The 22,345-nt window shown below is 46.2% G+C and overlaps 2 protein-coding genes across 7 annotated transcripts in view; one reads left to right on the top strand and one right to left on the bottom strand.

Moving 5' to 3' along the window:
• The window catches only part of LOC147703752 (uncharacterized), a 174,637-nt gene extending 167,758 nt beyond the window's left edge, over positions 1-6,879 (bottom strand). For both annotated transcript variants that reach the window (XM_086932083.1, XM_086932086.1), the window contains exon 1: positions 6,768-6,879. The gene's annotated coding sequence lies outside the window, so the exon portion shown is untranslated. The remainder of the gene's footprint in view (positions 1-6,767) is intronic.
• INO80E (INO80 complex subunit E) overlaps positions 1-22,345 on the top strand; it is a 258,774-nt gene that overhangs the window by 84,079 nt on the left and 152,350 nt on the right. The gene's annotated exons all lie outside the window — the stretch shown is intronic.

The raw sequence follows: 22,345 nt of genomic DNA, 5'->3' as shown, positions 1-22,345 counted from the left end.
AATGATGTAATTCGGTAATTGGTGATACAATATGTGAGGACATATGGTGTGGTTATAGCATACTCACTTAACTATAACTGGTAAATTGCAATGTTTTTTCAATATTAGTTTGTATCTCTTTTCATACCCCAATTAGCAGACAACCCCTGCTGCGCCTGTTGTCACTCCATATACCTAATCCGCTGCAGAACAACTAACTCCTTCAGCTTACTGCATTTTTCATTACTAGTTTCAGTAGAGTTATACTGCTGCAATACTGCAGTACCACATGGTGGTCCTTGCTGAGTCCCACCAGGGGGTCAACTGTGGCTTTCCCTGCCCCCTAATATGTGCTTTATTCTTGAAATTCTGGACACTGGGATTGTGGGCCCGCTTCCTTTTATCGCGGCCTCAACATTTTGTGAAATATTTTGGGCAGCCAATCAGAACATTTCGGTCCTCTTGGACCGAAATGGCAGATGGGAGAAAAAGCTCCCTCAGCCAGTCACAAGCCGCTATTTAAACAAGCATTTGCAATGCAATAGGTCTTGCATTTGCTAGAGTTTAAGCTATTGGCATTGTAAATGACAATGCCTTTTATTTGTGTTTTAAAGACCAACATGTAAATAAAAGGCATTGTCATTTACAATGCCAACAGCTCAAACTCTTGCAAATGCGAGACTTACTGCATTGCAAGTGCTTGTTCTTTATGTCTGGAAACCAAGCATATTACAAAACAGTTACCCTGGTAGAACTCTAATAAAGCAAGAATGCTGCCAAAGCTTCTCCTGCTGCAGCTGGGAGACAGATGGCCCATAAAAATGGGTCCCTTCAGCCCTCTGTTCTTTGAAAGGGGGAACAGTGAAGGGCTGTAGCTGCCTTTCCGTAAACACAAAGAGGAACGGAAGTCGGAGGTAGAGCTGTGGGAGCCCGATCTGACACTGGACTCGAGCTGGGCTGCTGCTGCAGAGTCAAGCATGGAGACCCCACACCCACCCAAGCTAAAGCAAAATGACATCTGCTTTAGGGAAAGAAGAGAAATAGAAAAAAATATTTTTTAGGTTTCGCCTCGTCAAAAGCTGCGCCGCGCAGCTTTTCGGCGCAGGCGAAAACTTTTGAGAAGAGTATGTGGCTTGGTCACCGCCTCTCACTTCCATTGGCTAGCTCCATAAATGGAGGCTAGCCATTGGAAGTGAGATCTGTCCGTCAGGCTCCGAGGCGACTCGTGGGCGTTCCGCAGAATTTCTCCCTTTTGCCTACGTCAGTGCGGCGGTGGGCGGGGTTTATTTTTTCGCTCGTCGAGGTTTAATTCGGTCATTCCGCGGCCGACCACCGCCGGAGGAAGTCCAGGTGAGTGCCTTTCTTGCTGTTCCCTCCCCCCTCCCGCTGTCCATGTGCCTGTAGTACAGAATGCGGTAGATTTATCTGCGGGGCTCCTAAGCTCACAAAAAGCGGGTCAAGCTCGAAACTATGTTTTTTTCGTGTCGGCCTGTTTTTTTTGTTGCTGCAAACATGAAGGCGATGTTTTGTGAAGGCATTTTTCTACGAGTGCTCTGTGAAATGCGGCTGGGAGGGGAGGTGTGTGGGAAGCAGTCGGGTGTTTCAAATCCAACGTCGAACTGTGCTATCAGGCTGCTGAAGGCCGCGGAGGAAAGCTTTGCAGGCTTCTTGCTCTCTTGGTGTTATTTCCAGGCAGGTAGTGTTTACTGGCACTGCATGCATCCATTTTTATTGAGACAAAAAACGGCTCCGAAAAGGTTTCAGCAATTTTATTCACGGCCGTATCGATGAACCATTCCAGGCCCATCTTTCCTAATGAGCTACGATTCACTAAACATGCTGAGGCAGCAGCCTTTTGTAGAATCTAAATAAAGGCAGTGATGCTAATTTAGATTACAAAAACCTATCCCCGGGATGATTTGTTTAGGACTGGCCTTTATTAAAATGCCATTATTACCCGTTCTTGCTTAGAAGAGAAAGTATTTTGCAAATATTTAGAAAATGAGAATGAGCCTACCAGCGTCTAGGGTGTGTGAAACTGAGCCAGACTGCTTAAACATGTCAGCGAGGAATCTATTTAAACGTTGGAAGTCCAGGTGAGTGCCTTTCTTGCTGTTCCTTCCCCCCTCCCGCTGTCCGTGTGCCTGCCCGACCCCCTCCCGCTGTCCATGTGCCTGCCCGCCCCCCTCCCGCTGTCCATGTGCCTGCCCGCCCCCCTCCCGCTGTCCGTGTGCCTGTAGTACAGAATGCGGTAGATTTATATGCGGGGCTCCTAAGTTCTCAAAAAGCGGGTCAAGCTCGAAACTATGTTTTTTTCGTGTCGGCCTGTTTTTTTTTTTTTTGCTGCAAACATGAAGGCGATGTTTTGTGAAGGCATTTTTCTACGAGTGCTCTGTGAAATGCGGGCTGGGAGGGGAGGTGTGTGGGAAGCAGTCGGGTGTTTCAAATCCAACGTCGCACTGTGCTATCAGGCTGCAGAAGGCCGTGGAGGAAAGCTTTGCAGGCTTCTTGCTCTCTTCGTATTATTCCCAGGCAGGTAGTGTTTACTGGCACTGCGTGCATCCATTTTTATTGAGACAAAAAACGGCTCCGAAAAGGTTTCAGCAATTTTATTCACGGCCGGATCGATGAACCATTTCAGGCCCATCTTTCCTAATGAGCTACGATTCACTAAACTTGTTGAGGCAGCAGCCTTTTGTAGAATTTAAATAAAGGCAGTGATGTTAAATGTTACAGGATTTCTAAAGCGCATGGCTGCCCGTGAGCGTCCCAGCGCTGATGCTAATTTAGATTACAAAAACCTATCCCCGGGATGATTTGTTCAGGACTGACCTTCATTAAAATGCCATTATTACCCGTTCTTGCTTAGAAGAGAAAGTATTTTGCAAATATTTAGAAAATGAGAATGAGCCTATCAGTGTCTAGGGTGTGTGAAACTGAGCCAGACTGCTTAAACATGTCAGCGAGGAATCTATTTAAACGTTGTAATTTATTAGATCGAGCGTGTTTGAAGAATAGATAAGGCCGTCGTTATTGATATACCAATTGTGGTTGAAAGGGTCTTCTTTTCATTCGCCCCCTGCCCCTCCCATTTCTCCTCATAATTTCCACGCTATTTGACAGCTCCCCCATTGTATTTCCTGATATTTACAACATTTTCCTCGTTGTCTATTTATTTCACCATTTTCTCATGAACCTAGGTGTCCTAAAATGCGACACTTGAATCTTATTCTAAGATGCCCGAATGTCTGTGTTTGACAGTGCGTTCAGTGTCAGGCATTCATCAAATGACCGCGGTTTCAGATACCTGAGTGAAACTGCGCTCCCGTATTTGAAACTTGCACCCAATGTGCGCTTCTGTGCTCCATATTTGGAGGAGGGTACTCCATACAAATGTAGGCATAGATAGTTAATAGGGTATTAGGTGGAAGCAGGCGACCAAGCGTTTTCAGATCGGTATTATAAAATGTGCACATCATATTTTAATAACGCTGGTTAAGGAGCTGGCCCTCCGAACTCCGCAACCTGTTTAGCTGCGTTTGACCTGGCATCAGCTACACTCGACTCGGCACACAGACTTACTAGCCCCTCTTTCACCCAAACCTTCGAAGTTTGAAGCCAAGTTCCCAAAATAACCTGATGATTTTAAGGCTTGAATAATTCATTTAGCTCACTAATCATTGTACAGCGCCTCAAGTTCGAGGTGCTTAAGCGGCTTACATTTCACACTGTCAAAGAAACAAACTTACAGTAAAAGTAACAGTGACGTTTCGCGCAAGTAAACGTTTGTGCAAAAGGTGCACGAGTTGTGAGTGCAGAGTTGTGAGTGCAGAGTTGTGAGTGCAGAGTTGTGAGTGCAGAGTTGTGAGTGCAGAGTTGTGAGTGCAGAGTTGTGAGTGCAGAGTTGTGAGTGCAGAGTTGTGAGTGCAGAGTTGTGAGTGCAGAGTTGTGAGTGCAGAGTTGTGAGTGCAGAGTTGTGAGTGCAGAGTTGTGAGTGCAGAGTTGTGAGTGCAGAGTTGTGAGTGCAGAGTTGTGAGTGCAGAGTTGTGAGTGCAGAGTTGTGAGTGCAGAGTTGTGAGTGCAGAGTGACTAGGGAGTGCAGAGTGACTAGGGAGTGCAGAGTGACTAGGGAGTGCAGAGTGACTAGGGAGTGGCTAGGGAGTGCAGAGTGACTAGGGAGTAGCTAGGGAGTGCTAGGGACTGCAGAGTGGCTAGGGAGCGCAGAGTGGCTAGGGAGCGCAGAGTGGCTAGGGAGCGCAGAGTGGCTAGGGAGCGCAGAGTGGCTAGGGAGCGCAGAGTGGCTAGGGAGCGCAGAGTGGCTAGGGAGCGCAGAGTGGCTAGGGAGCGCAGAGTGGCTAGGGAGCGCAGAGTGGCTAGGGAGCGCAGAGTGGCTAGGGAGTGCTAGGGACTGCAGAGTGGCTAGGGAGTGCTAGGGAGTGCAGAGTGGCTAGGGAGTGCAGAGTGGCTAGGGAGTGCAGAGTGGCTAGGGAGTGCAGAGTGGCTAGGGAGTGCAGAGTGACGGCTGAGTGCTAGGGAGTGCAGAGTGACGGCTGAGTGCTAGGGAGTGCAGAGTGACGGCTGAGTGCTAGGGAGTGCAGAGTGACGGCAGAGTGCTAGGGAGTGCAGAGTGACGGCAGAGTGCTAGGGAGTGCAGAGTGACGGCAGAGTGCTAGGGAGTGCAGAGTGACGGCAGAGTGCTAGGGAGTGCAGAGTGACGGCAGAGTGCTAGGGAGTGCAGAGTGACGGCAGAGTGCTAGGGAGTGCAGAGTGACGGCAGAGTGCTAGGGAGTGCAGAGTGACGGCAGAGTGCTAGGGAGTGCAGAGTGACGGCAGAGTGCTAGGGAGTGCAGAGTGACGGCAGAGTGCTAGGGAGTGCAGAGTGACGGCAGAGTGCTAGGGAGTGCAGAGTGACGGCAGAGTGCTAGGGAGTGCAGAGTGACGGCAGAGTGCTAGGGAGTGCAGAGTGACGGCAGAGTGCTAGGGAGTGCAGAGTGACGGCAGAGTGCTAGGGAGTGCAGAGTGAAGGCAGAGTGCTAGGGAGTGCAGAGTGACGGCAGAGTGCTAGGGAGTGCAGAGTGACGGCAGAGTGCTAGGGAGTGCAGAGTGACGGCAGAGTGCTAGGGAGTGCAGAGTGACGGCAGAGTGCTACGGAGTGCAGAGTGACGGCAGAGTGCTAGGGAGTGCAGAGTGAAGGCAGAGTGCTAGGGAGTGCAGAGTGACGGCAGAGTGCTAGGGAGTGCAGAGTGACGGCAGAGTGCTAGGGAGTGCAGAGTGACGGCAGAGTGCTAGGGAGTGCAGAGTGACGGCAGAGTGCTAGGGAGTGCAGAGTGAAGGCAGAGTGCTAGGGAGTGCAGAGTGACGGCAGAGTGCTAGGGAGTGCAGAGTGACGGCAGAGTGCTAGGGAGTGCAGAGTGACGGCAGAGTGCTAGGGAGTGCAGAGTGACGGCAGAGTGCTAGGGAGTGCAGAGTGACGGCAGAGTGCTAGGGAGTGCAGAGTGACGGCAGAGTGCTAGGGAGTGCAGAGTGACGGCAGAGTGCTAGGGAGTGCAGAGTGACGGCAGAGTGCTAGGGAGTGCAGAGTGACGGCAGAGTGCTAGGGAGTGCAGAGTGACGGCAGAGTGCTAGGGAGTGCAGAGTGACGGCAGAGTGCTAGGGAGTGCAGAGTGAAGGCAGAGTGCTAGGGAGTGCAGAGTGACGGCAGAGTGCTAGGGAGTGCAGAGTGACGGCAGAGTGCTAGGGAGTGCAGAGTGACGGCAGAGTGCTAGGGAGTGCAGAGTGACGGCAGAGTGCTACGGAGTGCAGAGTGACGGCAGAGTGCTAGGGAGTGCAGAGTGAAGGCAGAGTGCTAGGGAGTGCAGAGTGACGGCAGAGTGCTAGGGAGTGCAGAGTGACGGCAGAGTGCTAGGGAGTGCAGAGTGACGGCAGAGTGCTAGGGAGTGCAGAGTGACGGCAGAGTGCTAGGGAGTGCAGAGTGAAGGCAGAGTGCTAGGGAGTGCAGAGTGACGGCAGAGTGCTAGGGAGTGCAGAGTGACGGCAGAGTGCTAGGGAGTGCAGAGTGACGGCAGAGTGCTAGGGAGTGCAGAGTGACGGCAGAGTGCAGAGTGAAGGCAGAGTGCTAGGGAGTGCAGAGTGACGGCAGAGTGCTAGGGAGTGCAGAGTGACGGCAGAGTGCTAGGGAGTGCAGAGTGACGGCAGAGTGCTAGGGAGTGCAGAGTGACGGCAGAGTGCTAGGGAGTGCAGAGTGACGGCAGAGTGCTAGGGAGTGCAGAGTGACGGCAGAGTGCTAGGGAGTGCAGAGTGACGGCAGAGTGCTAGGGAGTGCAGAGTGACGGCAGAGTGCTAGGGAGTGCAGAGTGACGGCAGAGTGCTAGGGAGTGCAGAGTGACGGCAGAGTGCTAGGGAGTGCAGGGTGACTGCAGAATGCTAGGGAGTGCTAGGGAGTGCAGAGTGACTGCAGAATGCTAGGGAGTGCAGAGTGACTGCAGAATGCTAGGGAGTGCTAGGGGGTGCAGAGTGCAGAGTGCAAGGGAGTGCAGAGTGTGTATTGCTTTGCCCACTTGCGTAATCTGAACTTACGCACACCACTTACTCACAGAGAAACTCCAACACTCCACTGGAGGTACAAATGAGCTTTATTAATATTGTAGGCAAAGGCAATAAGTCACTGCAACTAAGAAAGTCGTAGGCACCGAGTGAAAGGCAATAAACAATGAATACACCACACTATATACATAAATATGAAACCGTGCATACAGGGATATAAACAGTTAATGTACAAAGCACCTCACCAGATTCATTTGCAGCACCGGAGACTTCAACATCCCTAGGCCAAGCACTAACACCAGGTCGGGAACCCGCAAGACCGGTAGCTCAGGGAGTAATCTCTTCGGGCACCAAAGTTGTCCCGCGAGTGCGTCCACTCCAAGACTGAGTTCCTGAGCTCCACCCCACAGACCCCGCTTTTTATAGCTTAAATCAACCTGTTCGAGAAGCCTCTAGCAGGCGCTCTCGCCCATCTATTCACAAGTGCTGGCCCCCATCTCTGCATCAGACCCACCCAGACAGACCTGGCCAGATTCTGTTTAGGCGGTGTCGAGGCAAAAGACATTCCTTTCCCACTCTCCGGCCTTGGAGACTGGCACGGCCATCCTCCCTCTGTCCTAGTGATAAGTATGGAATGCATGAAAACACTCTGAAGGTACAACATAACCTCACGAGGCATCCTCATGAGATGCCTTGCACCTGCTTGTACTGGTTTACGTGAATAACATGTTTATGTTACTGCTGAAGTGTAACTCCAGGTCAAGGCAGCTCAAGATGGAAGTGCGATGCAACAAAATGGAAGATCAGAGCATTGCATGGAATCGAGGTCAACATATGATTTAGCACGTTTAAAATGGCAAATGCAACAACATATGATTTAGCACATGTAAAAATGGCAAATGCAACACATTCCACCCCTTGACCTTCGATTCACACATCATACCCGATTGGTCTAAATACCATGGATCTGGGACGAAAAAGGGAGAGTACCCCTTGACCCTTGAACATCACCATTCACATATATCAAAAATAAAATCACTGAACTAAAGGCACAGCTATGACCGCATCTTTTAACTGCAAAATTTGAATTATTGCAAAGTAACTAGCAACTGAATATCATGATTGAAAAACAAAACTATCATTGGGGCACTGTATCTGGTAACTGTAAAAGCAGTATCAGTGCATAATAACCAGCAACTAAATAAAATCTAACTGGAGATCTGATTGTCATTAAAACATTGCATGTCTCATTTAAAGGCAAAACCTTAAAAACTAAATTGTCAGAGTGAAGGATACAAGACTGTAGGCCATATTTGAAAGAGTAAAAACTGCATTACAGAATAAAAAACATAATCAATAACTCTCGTGTTAAAGTGACTACTCAAAAACATTGAATTCAAAGCAGATCATAATGAACTGGTTTTCTCTTTTTGTTCTTTTTAAACTTACTGCATTACTTAAAACAAAAACTCAGGTGAAATATCTCAACATAAATCAGCTTGTGTCATTTGAAACTCTAATAATGAAACTGCAGATTATACTGCCAAGGCAGCCAACTGTAGCTCACAAAATATCTACTCCAATTGCAGCAAAGTGTCTCTACTGAAAAAAAGTGTTCTTTTCTGTGAAAAAAGCAAAGCAAAAAAAAAACACCACTGTCTCTTGTCAGGGTACACAAGCAGTTCTCCTGTGCGAAAGACACACAGCTCTCATGCTTTCAAAGTCAGCCTCACTTGAAGGGGACAGTTCCAATTGTAGCACACTCTGCTGATCCCTTCTTCGCTTAGAAAGAAGCAGTCCATCTATGTAGATGACAGCTCTCTGGCATCCATCTTCATCAGTATCCCCTCGACAAGGAAGAACCCCATCTGATCTGGTTCTCCATAGATCATCAGCTCCCGTCTGCCATCAGCCCCAGGACATCACCACCGTCCAGTCTGGCTCCAGGCTTGGGGGAGTTTGGGGGTCCACTCTCCAAAAAATAACAAGCTAAAATAATAAAAGGGGGGGGTGAGGGCCCATGCATACAGGGAGGGCATCACTTGCACCCCGGCACCGCAATCTGAAACGATAAACAAGTATCACATGTCTTGCGAAAAACTTCAATTCAAAAACACATAATGTTCTTTTTACATCTCTCAAGGTCCCATATTTTATTTCTGTCTGCAAAGCTCTCCTCAAGATCTGGGGAATAGTTCAAGAATACTACCTGCATTATATCCTCTAAATTTATTTGGGCAAAATCTGATTTTTTCTGTCACAGTCAGAGGGGCTGGGGAAATCCCTTCACACCCTTCTCACTCCTAGCTAGCAGACCCCCTCCCTTCGGAGATGTCCGCGTCCCAGGGCTGGCTCAATTTCAACCCTAACAGAGCCTGCTCTCCGCCTCGCAACCCTCCCTTCGAGGAGCTCACATTCCAAGAGCGAAGCGCCTGCCAATTTCTGTCTGCCCTGCCTACCTCCTCATAGGGAGGGGGCATGATGGTGATGAAGCCTGCACCTTTGCAAGCCTCCCTCTCTTTCCTATTAAAGGAAGCTTCACAGTCTGAAGAGTGAAATCCCCCCTCCTTTACACTGAGCTCTTCCGCAGACACAATTTGGGTGCTCGCCAAACATAACAAGCAGGGAAGACTCTGCTCCTGTACTCGCTTTTGAGCCCCGCCTTCACAAAATGCTCCGAGGCAGGCTGTGCTATCTTTTTCTTCAAGATCAAAGCCTGTCAGTTCCCAGCCGTTCACAACCTAAAAGCGGTGGAATTTTCCCTTCTTAAATGGAACAGCATGATGTTAAAAAACCCTTTCTTTAGTCTAAGACAAAAAACAGACTCAACCTCTTTTGACCTCCATCAACACCCTGCGTTCTCTTTTTAAAGCTTCACACTTCTAACTAATTCAAGCAAATTCTAAACTGTCATTTATCTATGAGACTATTGGTGAGTCAAAAGCAAAGCATTGGCAACAGTAAAAGGTCACATACAAAGTCTCATGGTACTTCTGTAACATTATCTGGGGCAGCATCAGTTTATTGTCATAATCTAGGAATTCTCACATTTCCGAAAACATTTTATTCTTGTGATTGATGTTAACAAATCTGTTTCTGTTTAATTCTGTTCTGCACAGACAACCTTCCCTGTCTAAATGGGCCATTTTATAACCAATGCAATCTCCCATAAGCAAATCACATTTTCTCTCATACTGTTCTGTCCAGTATCTTTTAGTGTGCACAAGCACAGATTCATGGGCATTTGTTCTGCATCTAAATTGAAAAGTCCCTGCACTTCACTGTAGCTAAAATGGGCACATTGCTTTTGGGTAATATCACAAAATACATTTTTAAACCTTTTAATTAACCAGTCATACACACTCTGCTGTTGTACACTTTCAAAAACATATGGGTACATTTCTCCTTTAAAGCACAGTTCATCATACACTGTTGGGTCTGATTTATTTCCACCACTGGTGATCGTTAATTCTAAAACACAGGACTTCTTATCTTTCCTTCCTGACTGAAAACCCTCTTCGGAAGAATTAATTAAAACAGCCTGTGCAATTGGCAACCTGACTAGATTTTCTGTAACATTTTTCACATGTAAATCACGCACGTTTAATTCTGTTTGCAAAGGCATATTGTCACACTGGGCATCAATTAACATTTCCTTCAGCTCTTTTTGCAAATGCTCAAATTGTGGACGCATGTTAAACAACACATTAAAAATAACCCCACTATCTATGTCTGAAATGTCATCCCACCTTTCAGGGTTATATTCGGAGATGTTACATTCACGTTGCAGCTGAGCACATTTTAAATGCATCTTTTACTGAACACTTTTAAAGGGATCCCGCCCTTTCTGCCTAACGTAAAAAAGCTATTCACAAGCCCTTTATACAAAACACATTTAAACACACAGCAATTCTCATTCAACCCAACACAATTAGCTCACTCATGAGCCAGAACACCATATGGGCTACCCCCATGCAAATAAATCAACTGATATCTGAGAGTCTGCTTTCAATTACGAAAAAAACCAATATTTTCCCCTTTTAAATCAACGTTCATATCCTGCCGACTACGCCAAAATGTATTGCTTTGCCCACTTGCGTAATCTGAACTTACGCACACCACTTACTCACTGAGAAACTCCAACACTCCACTGGAGGTACAAATGAGCTTTATTAATATTGTAGGCAAAGGCAATAAGTCACTGCAACTAAGAAAGTCGTAGGCACCGAGTGAAAGGCAATAAACAATGAATACACCACACTATATACATAAATATGAAACCGTGCATACAGGGATATAAACAGTTAATGTACAAAGCACCTCACCAGATTCATTTGCAGCACCGGAGACTTCAACATCCCTAGGCCAAGCACTAACACCAGGTCGGGAACCCGCAAGACCGGTAGCTCAGGGAGTAATCTCTTCGGGCACCAAAGTTGTCCCGCGAGTGCGTCCACTCCAAGACTGAGTTCCTGAGCTCCACCCCACAGACCCCGCTTTTTATAGCTTAAATCAACCTGTTCGAGAAGCCTCTAGCAGGCGCTCTCGCCCATCTATTCACAAGTGCTGGCCCCCATCTCTGCATCAGACCCACCCAGACAGACCTGGCCAGATTCTGTTTAGGCGGTGTCGAGGCAAAAGACATTCCTTTCCCACTCTCCGGCCTTGGAGACTGGCACGGCCATCCTCCCTCTGTCCTAGTGATAAGTATGGAATGCATGAAAACACTCTGAAGGTACAACATAACCTCACGAGGCATCCTCATGAGATGCCTTGCACCTGCTTGTACTGGTTTACGTGAATAACATGTTTATGTTACTGCTGAAGTGTAACTCCAGGTCAAGGCAGCTCAAGATGGAAGTGCGATGCAACAAAATGGAAGATCAGAGCATTGCATGGAATCGAGGTCAACATATGATTTAGCACGTTTAAAATGGCAAATGCAACAACATATGATTTAGCACATGTAAAAATGGCAAATGCAACACAGAGTGCAAGGGAGTGCAGAGTGCAAGGGAGTGCAGAGTGCAAGGGAGTGCAGAGTGACTAGGGAGTGCAGAGTGACTAGGGAGGGCTAGGGAGTGCAGAGTGCTAGGGAGTGCAGAGTGACTGCAGAGATTAAGCTAATGGCAATGTAAATGACAATGAAAAACAACCAAGCGAAACCACTTGCCCTCTGTGCACTGTTGCTAGTCCCTGTTGGGAATTTGTAAACAAAGCTAATCAGATATGCTTCATAACATTCCACAAAGTGTTCAACATTTAGTTTTGATCAATGCTTTTATACTGAAAGTTTATAGTCCATCAGAACATTATTATGATTCATAATATCCAGTGTGCATATACAATACATTCCTTTCACAATCCAATACTTTTTTCAAGAAATGCTCGGATGCCCAATGCATTTCGGGCCCCACGGCCCTTCGTCAGGGGCTGTATCTGAAAAACATTAAATAATAGATTCACTGCACTAATCAAATCTCCAATGACATGGGTTACAGTCTAAAGCTTCCTCATTACATGTGCAACATAATGTCATCCATTGGTTATATGTAAACAAAAATTCTTTAACACTTAACTTGTATTTATAGTGAGAAGAAGGGAAAACGAAATAGTGACATGATTATACAAATAAACTGAATCCGCTTTAAAAATCACTCACTTGTGTGTGAAAACCCGTGATACTCAAAAAAAGATGGTCCTGGCTTTTCAAAGTTGTCCCGTAATAAACTTGCACCTAACTGTTCACAAAAAAAAATGATCTCACTTCACTGTGGCAACAATGTAAAGTGAAAATAAAACATGCTAAAGTTGCACGAGACTAACCTTAACGGGGGCGACGCTCTATGTTCATACAAGTATACACTTCGGTTTCCACTTTGCTGGGTGCCTGTAAAGCACATAATTTTTGTAACCTCATTCTATTTAATAAGGGCTATGCCTAGTAAAGGACTTAAAAAAACGTATGAGAAACGGGTCACGAACCTGTGTTTCAACGGCCTGCCCGGCGGGGTCACTTTCACTGTTTACAAAAATTCATGTCCGTGTTACACAAACGCGGCATATGGTATTGTTCTTTCTAAAAAGACAACAGAAATAAGGGTTCATGGCCTGTTAGTGCCTCAACTTGTTTATGGCGAACCTGCCCACCAGAAGAAAGTGGCCCGCCATACCTTACTTGGAACCAAAAAAGAATTCCCGATGTCCGTGGCCGGTGTCGCTCGAAGTGTTAGATGACGCCCGGTGTCTGTAAACAACACTCTCTCGCGCAAGCGTGTTGAAGTGTGATAGTTAATTATAAAAAGAGGACTTACTCGGTTTCGAAGGGCTCGATACTAGCTTATGCAGCACGCCATATTGTAACGTTTCCGTAAATATGAAAATGAGAGAGCAATAGGAGGTGGTCTATTGCTCTCTCATTTTTGAAGGGTAAGAAACAAGACTCTACCCATTCATGGGTTATGTTTTTTTTAATTAATCTCATCCACCACATTTAGTAATCTCCAACTCTATTTTTCATAGGGTTATTATTATCCCTTGGTTGCCCCCGTCTGTTTTTCCAGTCCTGATGAAGACTCGCAATCCCCAGGTTCATATCACCGGTTGGGCATAAGACGAGTCGAAACGTCGACGCTACCTTTATATAACCTTGGACCAACTATTTAAAACTCTTTATATATAGTGCAAAAACCTTAGGACATATATGTCTGGATGTAATAATGTTTTGATTGCAAAAAGTTAAAAAGGTTTGGCCAGGTACTCAATACGGCAAATCGGATATCCGATATTGTTTGTCAAATAATGTGAATAATTTCTGTCCACTATTGTCAATTTTCCTTTCTGTACACCTGTTTCACACTCCTGATCACGCTTTTCTTTGCACGCTCTTTTTGGGCAACCATTCTGTTTTTATCTATTCTGAAATTATATATCGTGTATAAAATGAACTGCTAAAAAATGAAAAACAAGCTAAACAATTAAAAGTATTTTCTTCAACAGTGGTGTTTGGTTTATCTCATGGTACTAAACAACTTGAGTACGATGTAGCAGACTGGTTGTGGTTGCTCTACCCAAAAAACTTTGGGTATTATAATTGATAAAGTCAATCATCATAATTAATAGGTTCAGGACCATTGTTTTTCTATATCATTATATACTCAGGTCCATACCTTATGGGTCACCCCATTTTTCTTAATGGCTTTTAAATTGGGCGCTATGCTGTAGCCTAGGCGTTTTCAGCAGAGCGCCATTGAACGAAATGAGAAGGGGCAGGGCTGGCCTACATCGACGAAGTGGGTGGAAACAACTGAAGCAGTCCCTTCATGTTTGCGCCACTGTTTAAGCTTCCTGATTGGACAATGGAAGCTGGGCGAGTGAGCTATGGGAGAGGTTGTCTACGCAGCGGCAGCTCCGATTTCATTTCGGTGTTAACGAGCATGTAGCAGGTGTTCGTGTTGGCGTGTTATCGTTCAGGAGGGAAAGCACTGGCGGGCAAAGTATAACTGCAGTGCAGTGTGCAGTCGCATCGGAAGGCTCGGGTGAGAAGAGAACACTTCTGAAATGAACCAGGTGTAAATTAATGACTTTGAAACAATGGCCTTTGACTTGATATTTGCTAATTCCAAAATGTTAAGTGCCGTGCCTAGATATGAGCAGGAAATGCAGGCCACTTTGCAAACAAGCACACATTCAGTCAGACATGGCAAGCTGCAGCGGGCCTATAAAGTGAACAATGGGCGGATGAGGCATGTGTGATATGTTCTTTTTGTGGGGCATCTTTAAGCATGGTGGGTGCCTAGTCTCTGACCGCTCTTGTAAGTGGTAGCAAGGCAGAGTCCATGTATGCTCAAACGGAGGTAGCAAAGTGTGTATCAGATTGGTAGCCAAGGAGATCGGCTAATGAGAAGTGTGGCTCAATGATTAGAGCGGCAGACCCTGATGCAGAGGTCTAGCCCGGGACCAGGGTTCAATTCCCCTCCTCGGCGGGTCTTGGGCTCAAAAATTCCACTGACCTGATAATTCTCGCCTCGGTGCCTATTCCAATCATGGAGTCTCACTCTGCAACTCTGGGCAATAGCTTGCTTAATCTCCACAACGGCCCCCACAACGCTAAGGATGCCTGGCCTCCACCTTGGGGGGGCCCAGGAGTGGATTCCTCACAGGTAAAGCCAGGATGGGTTCCATAGCGGTATTCGTACAAGCACCTTGAGACCCTTGCGGGTGAGTAGTGCGCTATACAAGTATCAATTTACAATTTACAATGCTTCCCGCAAGGCACGGCTGAAGTATCCTCATACTTTCTCCATGAAGAGTACAACGGAGGTGCGGCTGGTGGTTTTATTTCATCCGGTTTATGTGTATATTCAATTTCAAACACTTCCGCCTCAGTATGAATTCAAGTCGAGAGTGAATTTAAAAGGTGCCAAAGCCTAGGGCCGTGGGTATCTAAACTTCTCAAAACAAAATTCTCTTGATTTGAGTATTTCATGGAAAGCCTTTAGCTATAGCAATTAACAGTGCCCACAAGAACCTAATCCAATGTAAGAAATATTAACAATTAATTATTTTAGGGGTGATGTGAATGCAGATATATTTCAAAAGTTTGGGGATAAATTATTTCTGAGTGTCCTTGTTAAGAGCGAATACGCTTCTTCAAGCCACAACGGGAAGACAGAAGGTGCAAGACTGTGGACGGGCACGTAAACAATTAGGATGGAACGAGACTGGGGTTCACATGTTCAGCGCAGCATACACACAAACTAACTAGATTCAAAATACACAGCTGAGGGCCAGAGAGGAGGCTAGACACATGGACTATGGCAAGAGAAGCACAGGTGGCAGTGCAAGCCCCTGGTGTGTCTGAATCCGAAAGCACAGCACTCAAACGGTTGGAACTAGAAGGCTCTGGAAATATCAGGGCCTCTCTAAAGCCCCCTCTTTATTTGATATTCTTTAACAGAACTGCAAGTGTGATCCCTCTCGTATTTCATATGAATCTCTTGTTCTCATAAAATCTTGTCACTTGCTGATGTCTTAACACCTTTACTGCTAAGGCAATATTTTACTGCTCATTTAATTTCCATTGAAATCAATGAAAAGTGCATGACGAGTTACCCTTGTCATTAGCAGCCAAGAGGTTAAATCAAATGTTCTGTCGTTGCTGCAACGCTGTTTGAAACCTGCCACTGTGGCGCAGAGAGGGGGCTGGGCTACTACGAAAAGGCCTCTGTGGCTGGGCTCTGTAAAGCAATTTAAAAGAAACAGTGCAAATTCAGTTTTAGTGATATTCATACAGTACCTCACTGCTCTGTGAGCTGAGCTAAGTTTGGCTCTCTTGTCTCTGTGTGTGACGCGCACCAACTTCTCTTGACGGCGAGGCGGTGTTTCAAATAGGCACCTACTGCATAAGCAGCAGCCACAATTACAAAATGGTGGTCCACCAAATGCTGTTTTCAAATACAAACAAGAGGGGATGTTTCTCTCTTCTGTCCTCCTTTGATGTTGGTTCCAGGATGTTTGTCCTGCTTTATTATGCATGCAAGATCCTGCTGGACTCCTGGGGTTTCCTTCACCAAAGTTATTTACAGCCCAGGTATCATTAAATGTCTTTATTAACGTCATCATAACAAGACTGAGAAGAAAATGACAGACAGGTGCACTTCAGAGAGTAGACAGACAAGACAACCATGTGTGCAGTTAAGATAATTAAGAGCTGCTTGTTGTACTGTGAAATGTGCACAGTACAGTAAATAAACATTTAAATTCTGTAAACTATGGGGTATTTTTCATATGTTTCAATATTTAAAGTACATTATCGCAAGTGCTTTCTAAACCATCTTGCTTCATCAAATTTTCTTTACAATGCAAGATTTTCTCACTCCTTTTTTCATTTTTTTCTCGGGGGGGGGGGGGAGAACCCTCGAACCCTCCTTATGACAGTTGTGCTTGTGCTCTTCGCACTCGATGTAACACTCAACATCTTTTACGCCTCACCACTTTCAAAGGTCACCAGCCCCCCCCCCCTGTTAAAACTTGCAGCCGTGTTCAGGATTGCAAGGGAACAAAAGTATAGTGCAGCACCATTATTAGTGCTAAAGGCTGCTGCACTAGTTAAATTTAAAAAAAAACCATTGTGGGAGAGTGCGCCCTGCCTGCAAACACAGGCAGGTGAAAGCCCTTCAAGAAAATACTGCTTGGAGAATGTAATTGAAGCATACTGTGTAACAACCAAGTAAAAGGTCCAGTTCTTATGGGTGTTAACAAATGGAGACAAGGTGGACTAACAAGCCTCATAATCAATCAAAAACCAGCATTTTCGAAGGACAATGACACAAAGCCTATGACAAATAGGGGCAGCGAGTGGACGAGGCATCCACAGCATACCCTAATACAGCATGTCTTGCAGAGCAAGCAGACCATGCGCCCTGCCGTTAGGCTTGACCTAAAAATTGTTGTTACAGTTGGACTCCTGCAGCACTCTGACCGGGCCAGCCAGCTAGATATATCTATCATTTTCTGAGGGTTAACTCATACATGCCCAAATCAAGCCACTCTTTATCTGGGGTACTGACAAAGCGAAACACTAACACGTTTGAATGCATTTCTAGAATTCGATTTTATTATACTAGGTTCCTTCAATGGAATTGCCAGTCTTCTTGACTACATTCTGATCTTAATTTAACACTCCATCACTAAAATAAGACATAAGTATTAAAGTACACAGGTATAGTATACCCACCATGTTTCTTGCAGGCATACCCTACTCTTTGCACATAAATAATTTTGGGGAGACGCTGTGTTTCAACGAGGAGAGCATGTGTGGGGACTGCATGCTCCAGGAAGCTGCGTGGGCTGACAGCTGACCACCCGCCCCTCACCCTGTTACCGGAGACTTTTGAAAACCTCTTGCGCCTCCCGCTTCTCGGGAGACGCTGCGTTTCAACGAGGATAGCCTGTGTGGGGACTACATACTCCAGGAAGCTGCGGGCTGACAGCTGACCACCCGCCCTCCCCCTGTTACCGGAACTACTTGAGAGAGCCTTCGTCCCCGCCCCGCGGGGCGTGCACCGGGCTAAGCCCGGGCCAAGGACGGGCCCGTTTGAGCCCGGAGAAGGCCGGGCGGGGTCCACTCTCTAACTTCCGGCTTCGGAGATGGACGACCAACGTTGCCTGGTAAGTCAAGCACCAGAGTCTTCCTAAAGGGGGTTTAAACCTTCCATTCATCGGAAATGGCGTTGGGTGCAACTAAGGACCAGTTGAGCATGAAAAGGGGGGCATGATGGGAACACTGGACTACTTCTTTACGAAAGCATCCAACGTGCTTGCGCAGGAGGTAGTAACAGAACAGTGGCTATCATTCGACACGCTCGCATATTCCTGCCAGTCGGGGGATGGACATTCGCCGGCCAACTCAGCCAGGCAGGGCGTGCCATGCAATAATTCTTCGCCCTCTAGGGTGATTAATAATCGGACAAGCGACCTGGCAGACCCCGTAATTGTGTTAAGGACTCCAGTCGAGTTATCCTACCCTAAAACTAGGTCGATGACTATCCCTCCAACGAACGGGAAAAATCATACACCCAAGCCACAAGGAGCTAATAATAAGAAACGGGCCACAGGACATCCAACAAAAAGGTGCCTTAACAAACCTAAGAGAAGAAGGCAGGAGCAGGTTGAGCAACAATCGCTGGCAGCCCGTGAAGAGCCCGAGCAAGTGACACTCGATGCAGAACTCGCGGCTATTGACATTCAAAATGCCGAAGCGTCCAATGTGACTAATGACTTCTGGGTTAAAGTGGGGGCCCTTTTCTCTGATCTTCTATCTCCCTTAAGTCTTAGACTGGCTGCAATTGAAGCTAACTTATTAATTCTAACTAATGCCTCCAACCAGTCTGAAGGGGCCGCAAAGAAACGTCCAAGGGCTGATGGCAATCACCCTCTTCCGATCCCAAATGGCTCAAACACTGCGGGCCCAGCCAAGCTACCTGCATTAGATCTTGGTCCTGCAGGCTTGGCTGGGTCCGTTGAATTAGATTCTACATCACAAGGGCCGGGAAGTGTGGCAATGGGCACAACAGGACGCACTGCTGCTGCGCTCAATGCTGTCCAAGGCACAAATGCACGATACAAACCCATACCACGCAATGATTCCAACACATCTATACAGCTACAACGTACTGGTAATTCCAGGCGTGTCCGAATTAATCTACCACCTGAATCTAGTCCCTATGTGGTGGTTTTAGCTAGGGTTCCTGAATTGAATAATGAGAGGGAGGAGTCACAAATTTTCCTTAAGAACAAAGTTACAGATTGGCTTAACAGAAATAGGCCTCTGCTGCCAACTGTAACTAGCGAAATCTTATTTGTTTGTAGGGTGTCATGGCTGGGCAACAGGGCAAAGGACCTAATCAGCGACTGTGTACTGATAAATTTTAGAGACACACGGACGGTGTCTCACATTTGCCAATGGGCCTAGTCCCAATCTGTGGCAGCTATACAGTCGCTCCCCCTGTCATACTTCTATCCCCCGGATCAACTGCGTACTAGCAAAGGTTCTGAACAGCCCTGGAATTTGGTAGTGCGCCCAATGGCGGAGGGAATCAGCCAGTGTAGACATAGAGACTTTCCTGGTCCAGAGGCAATAAGCCTACTAAATAGATTCAGTACCCTGGACCAGGTGGATTGACGGTGGTGTAGTCAGGGGCCCACTAATGGGGATGTGACTGACACAGACATGGCTGACAAGGTAGCGGTTGAACTTGTAAAAAAAAAGAACAGAAACACCTCCAGTGGGGCTAGGAAGGTGGGAAGAAACAGGGAGGCAAAAATAATACCACCCATCCCCAGCAATAGCCAGTCCCCTATTGATAGAAGCGAGTCCGGAACGCTTGTAGCTGTGGCTGATAATTTACTGTTGCCCACAGTGCATACAGTGACCTGGATCAATACAGGCAGCATGGATTACTTAACCCCTTCGCTGCTAGGCCTTTTCCCCTCCTGTGCTGAGCCCTTTTTTGGCAATTTGGGGTAGTGCGCGCTTAGGCCCCTGTAACTTTTTGACCACATAAGGTATCCACGCCAAATTTGCGTCCTTTTCTTCCAACATCATGTGGAATCCAAAGGTGCCCAGGGTTTCTGGATTCTCTTGGAGGGGTCCCAGAAAGTAACCAAAATATAGTGATTTTTTTGTTTTTTTCAGAAAAATTGGAAAAACGGGCTGCAAATGAAAGCCTCTGGGTTTTTCCCTAAAAACGTTATCAAAAAAGGGTTTGTGGGGCTGAAATCTCCATTTTCATAGCTTTTAGGGAATAACAGTCTTTTGTCAGAGAACCGACATTTTTCACACAGTATTGGCATTTTTCTGTGACATAGCCTATTTTTGCTATTTTTAGAGCTTTCTACCTCCTTCCAGTTAATGGTAGAAAAGAGTTTGAAAGCAATAATGGATCCTGGAATGCTGTACATTTTCGAAAAGTACACAAAATTCTGAATTCTGAAAGGGGTCATTTGTCTAAATCCATGAAGGTTTCTTTATAGAAACTAACAGTTAAATATCGAAGAAAATGAAAATTTGTTTAAAAAAACAGCCTTTTGTCTCAGCGTTTTCACCTATAACTTTTTCTAATTTTGAGAACTCTTGGAAAGCAATATACCGTTATGTCCGGTAGACCTTCCTGGTTGTGGGGATATATAGGACTTGTAGTGTCACCAAGAACCCGACAAACCCAGATCCAAAAACTGAGGAGCAACTTGCAATGGTATTTTTTCATTTACCGGGTATAGAGCACTTTGTTTTGGAAAATGTATACATGGAAAAATCTGTATGAAAGTCACCTATGTATTTCTGAATTGGGTACAAATTATAGAGTTCAGAAACAGTATATAATTGATAATTTTCAAAATTGGGAATACTCATACTAGCATGAGAATTATTGGTCATTTTTCAAAAAAAAATTTTTTTAAACACAATGTGTTTCATTGAAAGGGAGAAATGCATGAAAGCTCAATGGGTAATAACAGTTAATTTACAAATTTGAATTACCCCAATTCTCCCGATAAAAACGGTACCTCACTTGTGTGGGTTGGCCTTGTGCCTGCGACAGGAAACGGCGAAAAATGCAACGTGCTCACACCTAAATTTTGCAGTTACAAATTGACCCTTTTTTGGCAAAGTGCCTACCTGTAGTTTTGGCACCCTAGCTCTGCCGGCATCTAGGGAAACCTTGCAAACCTATACATTTTTGAAAAGTAGACACCCAGGGGAACTCAGGGTGGGGTGACTCCTCTGCCTACCCCCAGGTTTTGTTACCCAGAATCCCTTGCAAAGATAAGATTTTGTCAAAAAAAACACATTTTCCTGACATTTCAGTGGTGGAAAGTTCTGGAATCTGCGTGGATCAACAAATTTCCACCCACCCAGCGTTCCCCCATGTCCCCCGGGAAAAATGGTACCTCACTTGCCTGGGTAGGCATAGTGGCTGCGACAGGAAACAGCGCAAAACGCAACATGGTCGCACCTCAATTTTCCTGTGAAATTTTGAGCTCTTTGGACAAAGAGACTACCTTTAGTTTTTGCGCCCTGGCTCTGCCTGCACCTAGGGAAACCTAGCAAACCTATACATTTTTGAAAAGTAGACACCCAGGGGAATTCAGGATGGGGTGACTCCTCTGCCTACCCTCAGGTTTTGTTACCCAGAATCCCTTGCAAAGCCAAGATTTTGACAAAAAAAACACATTTTCCTGACATTTCAGTGGTGGAAAGTTCTGGAATCTGCGTGGATCAACAAATTTCCACCCACCCAGCGTTCCCCCATGTCTCCCGGGAAAAATGGTACCTCACTTGCGTGGGTAGGCATAGTGGCTGCGACAGGAAACAGCGCAAAACGCAACATGGCCGCACCTCAATTTTCCAGTGAAATTTTGAGCTACTTGGACAAAAAGACTACCTTTAGTTTTTGTGCCCTAGCTCTGCCAGCACCTAGGGAAACCTAGCAAACCTACACATTTTTGAAAAGTAGACACCCAGCGGAATTCAGGGTGGGGTGACTCCTCTGCCTACCCCCAGGTTTTGTTACCCAGAATCCCTTGCAAAGCTAAGATTTTGACAAAAAAAACACATTTTCCTGACATTTCTGTGGTGGAAAGTTCTGGAATCTGCGTGGATCAACAAATTTCCACCCACCCAGCGTTCCCCCATGTCTCCCGGGAAAAATGGTACCTCACTTGCGTGGGTAGGCATAGTGGCTGCGACAGGAAACAGCGCAAAACGCAACACGGTCGAACCTCAATTTTCCAGTGAAATTTTGAGCTTTTTGGACAAAAAGACTACCTTTCGTTTTTGCGCCCTATCTCTGCCAGCACCTAGGGAAACCTAGCAAACCTACACATTTTTGAAAAGTGGACACCCAGGGGAATTCAGGGTGGGGTGACTCCTCTGCCTACCCCCAGGTTTTGTTACCCAGAATCCCTTGCAAAGCTAAGATTTTGACAAAAAAAAACACATTTTCCTGACATTTCTGTGTGGAAAGTTCTGGAATCTGCGTGGATCAACAAATTTCCACCCACCCAGCGTTCCCCCATGTCTCCCGGGAAAAATGGTACCTCACTTGCGTGGGTAGGCATAGTGGCTGCGACAGGAAACAGCGCAAAACGCAACATGGTCGAACCTCAATTTTCCAGTGAAATTTTGAGCTTTTTGGACAAAAAGACTACCTTTAGTTTTTGCGCCCTATCTCTGCCAGCACCTAGGGAAACCTAGCAAACCTACACATTTTTGAAAAGTAGACACCCAGGGGAATTCAGGGTGGGGTGACTCCTCTGCCTA

This window comes from Lissotriton vulgaris, chromosome 7 (assembly GCF_964263255.1).
Source record: "Lissotriton vulgaris chromosome 7, aLisVul1.2, whole genome shotgun sequence".
Classification (NCBI taxonomy): domain Eukaryota; kingdom Metazoa; phylum Chordata; class Amphibia; order Caudata; family Salamandridae; genus Lissotriton; species Lissotriton vulgaris.
The sequence above is the reverse complement of the archived record's forward strand: the minus strand, read 5'-3'. Positions and strand labels throughout refer to the sequence as shown.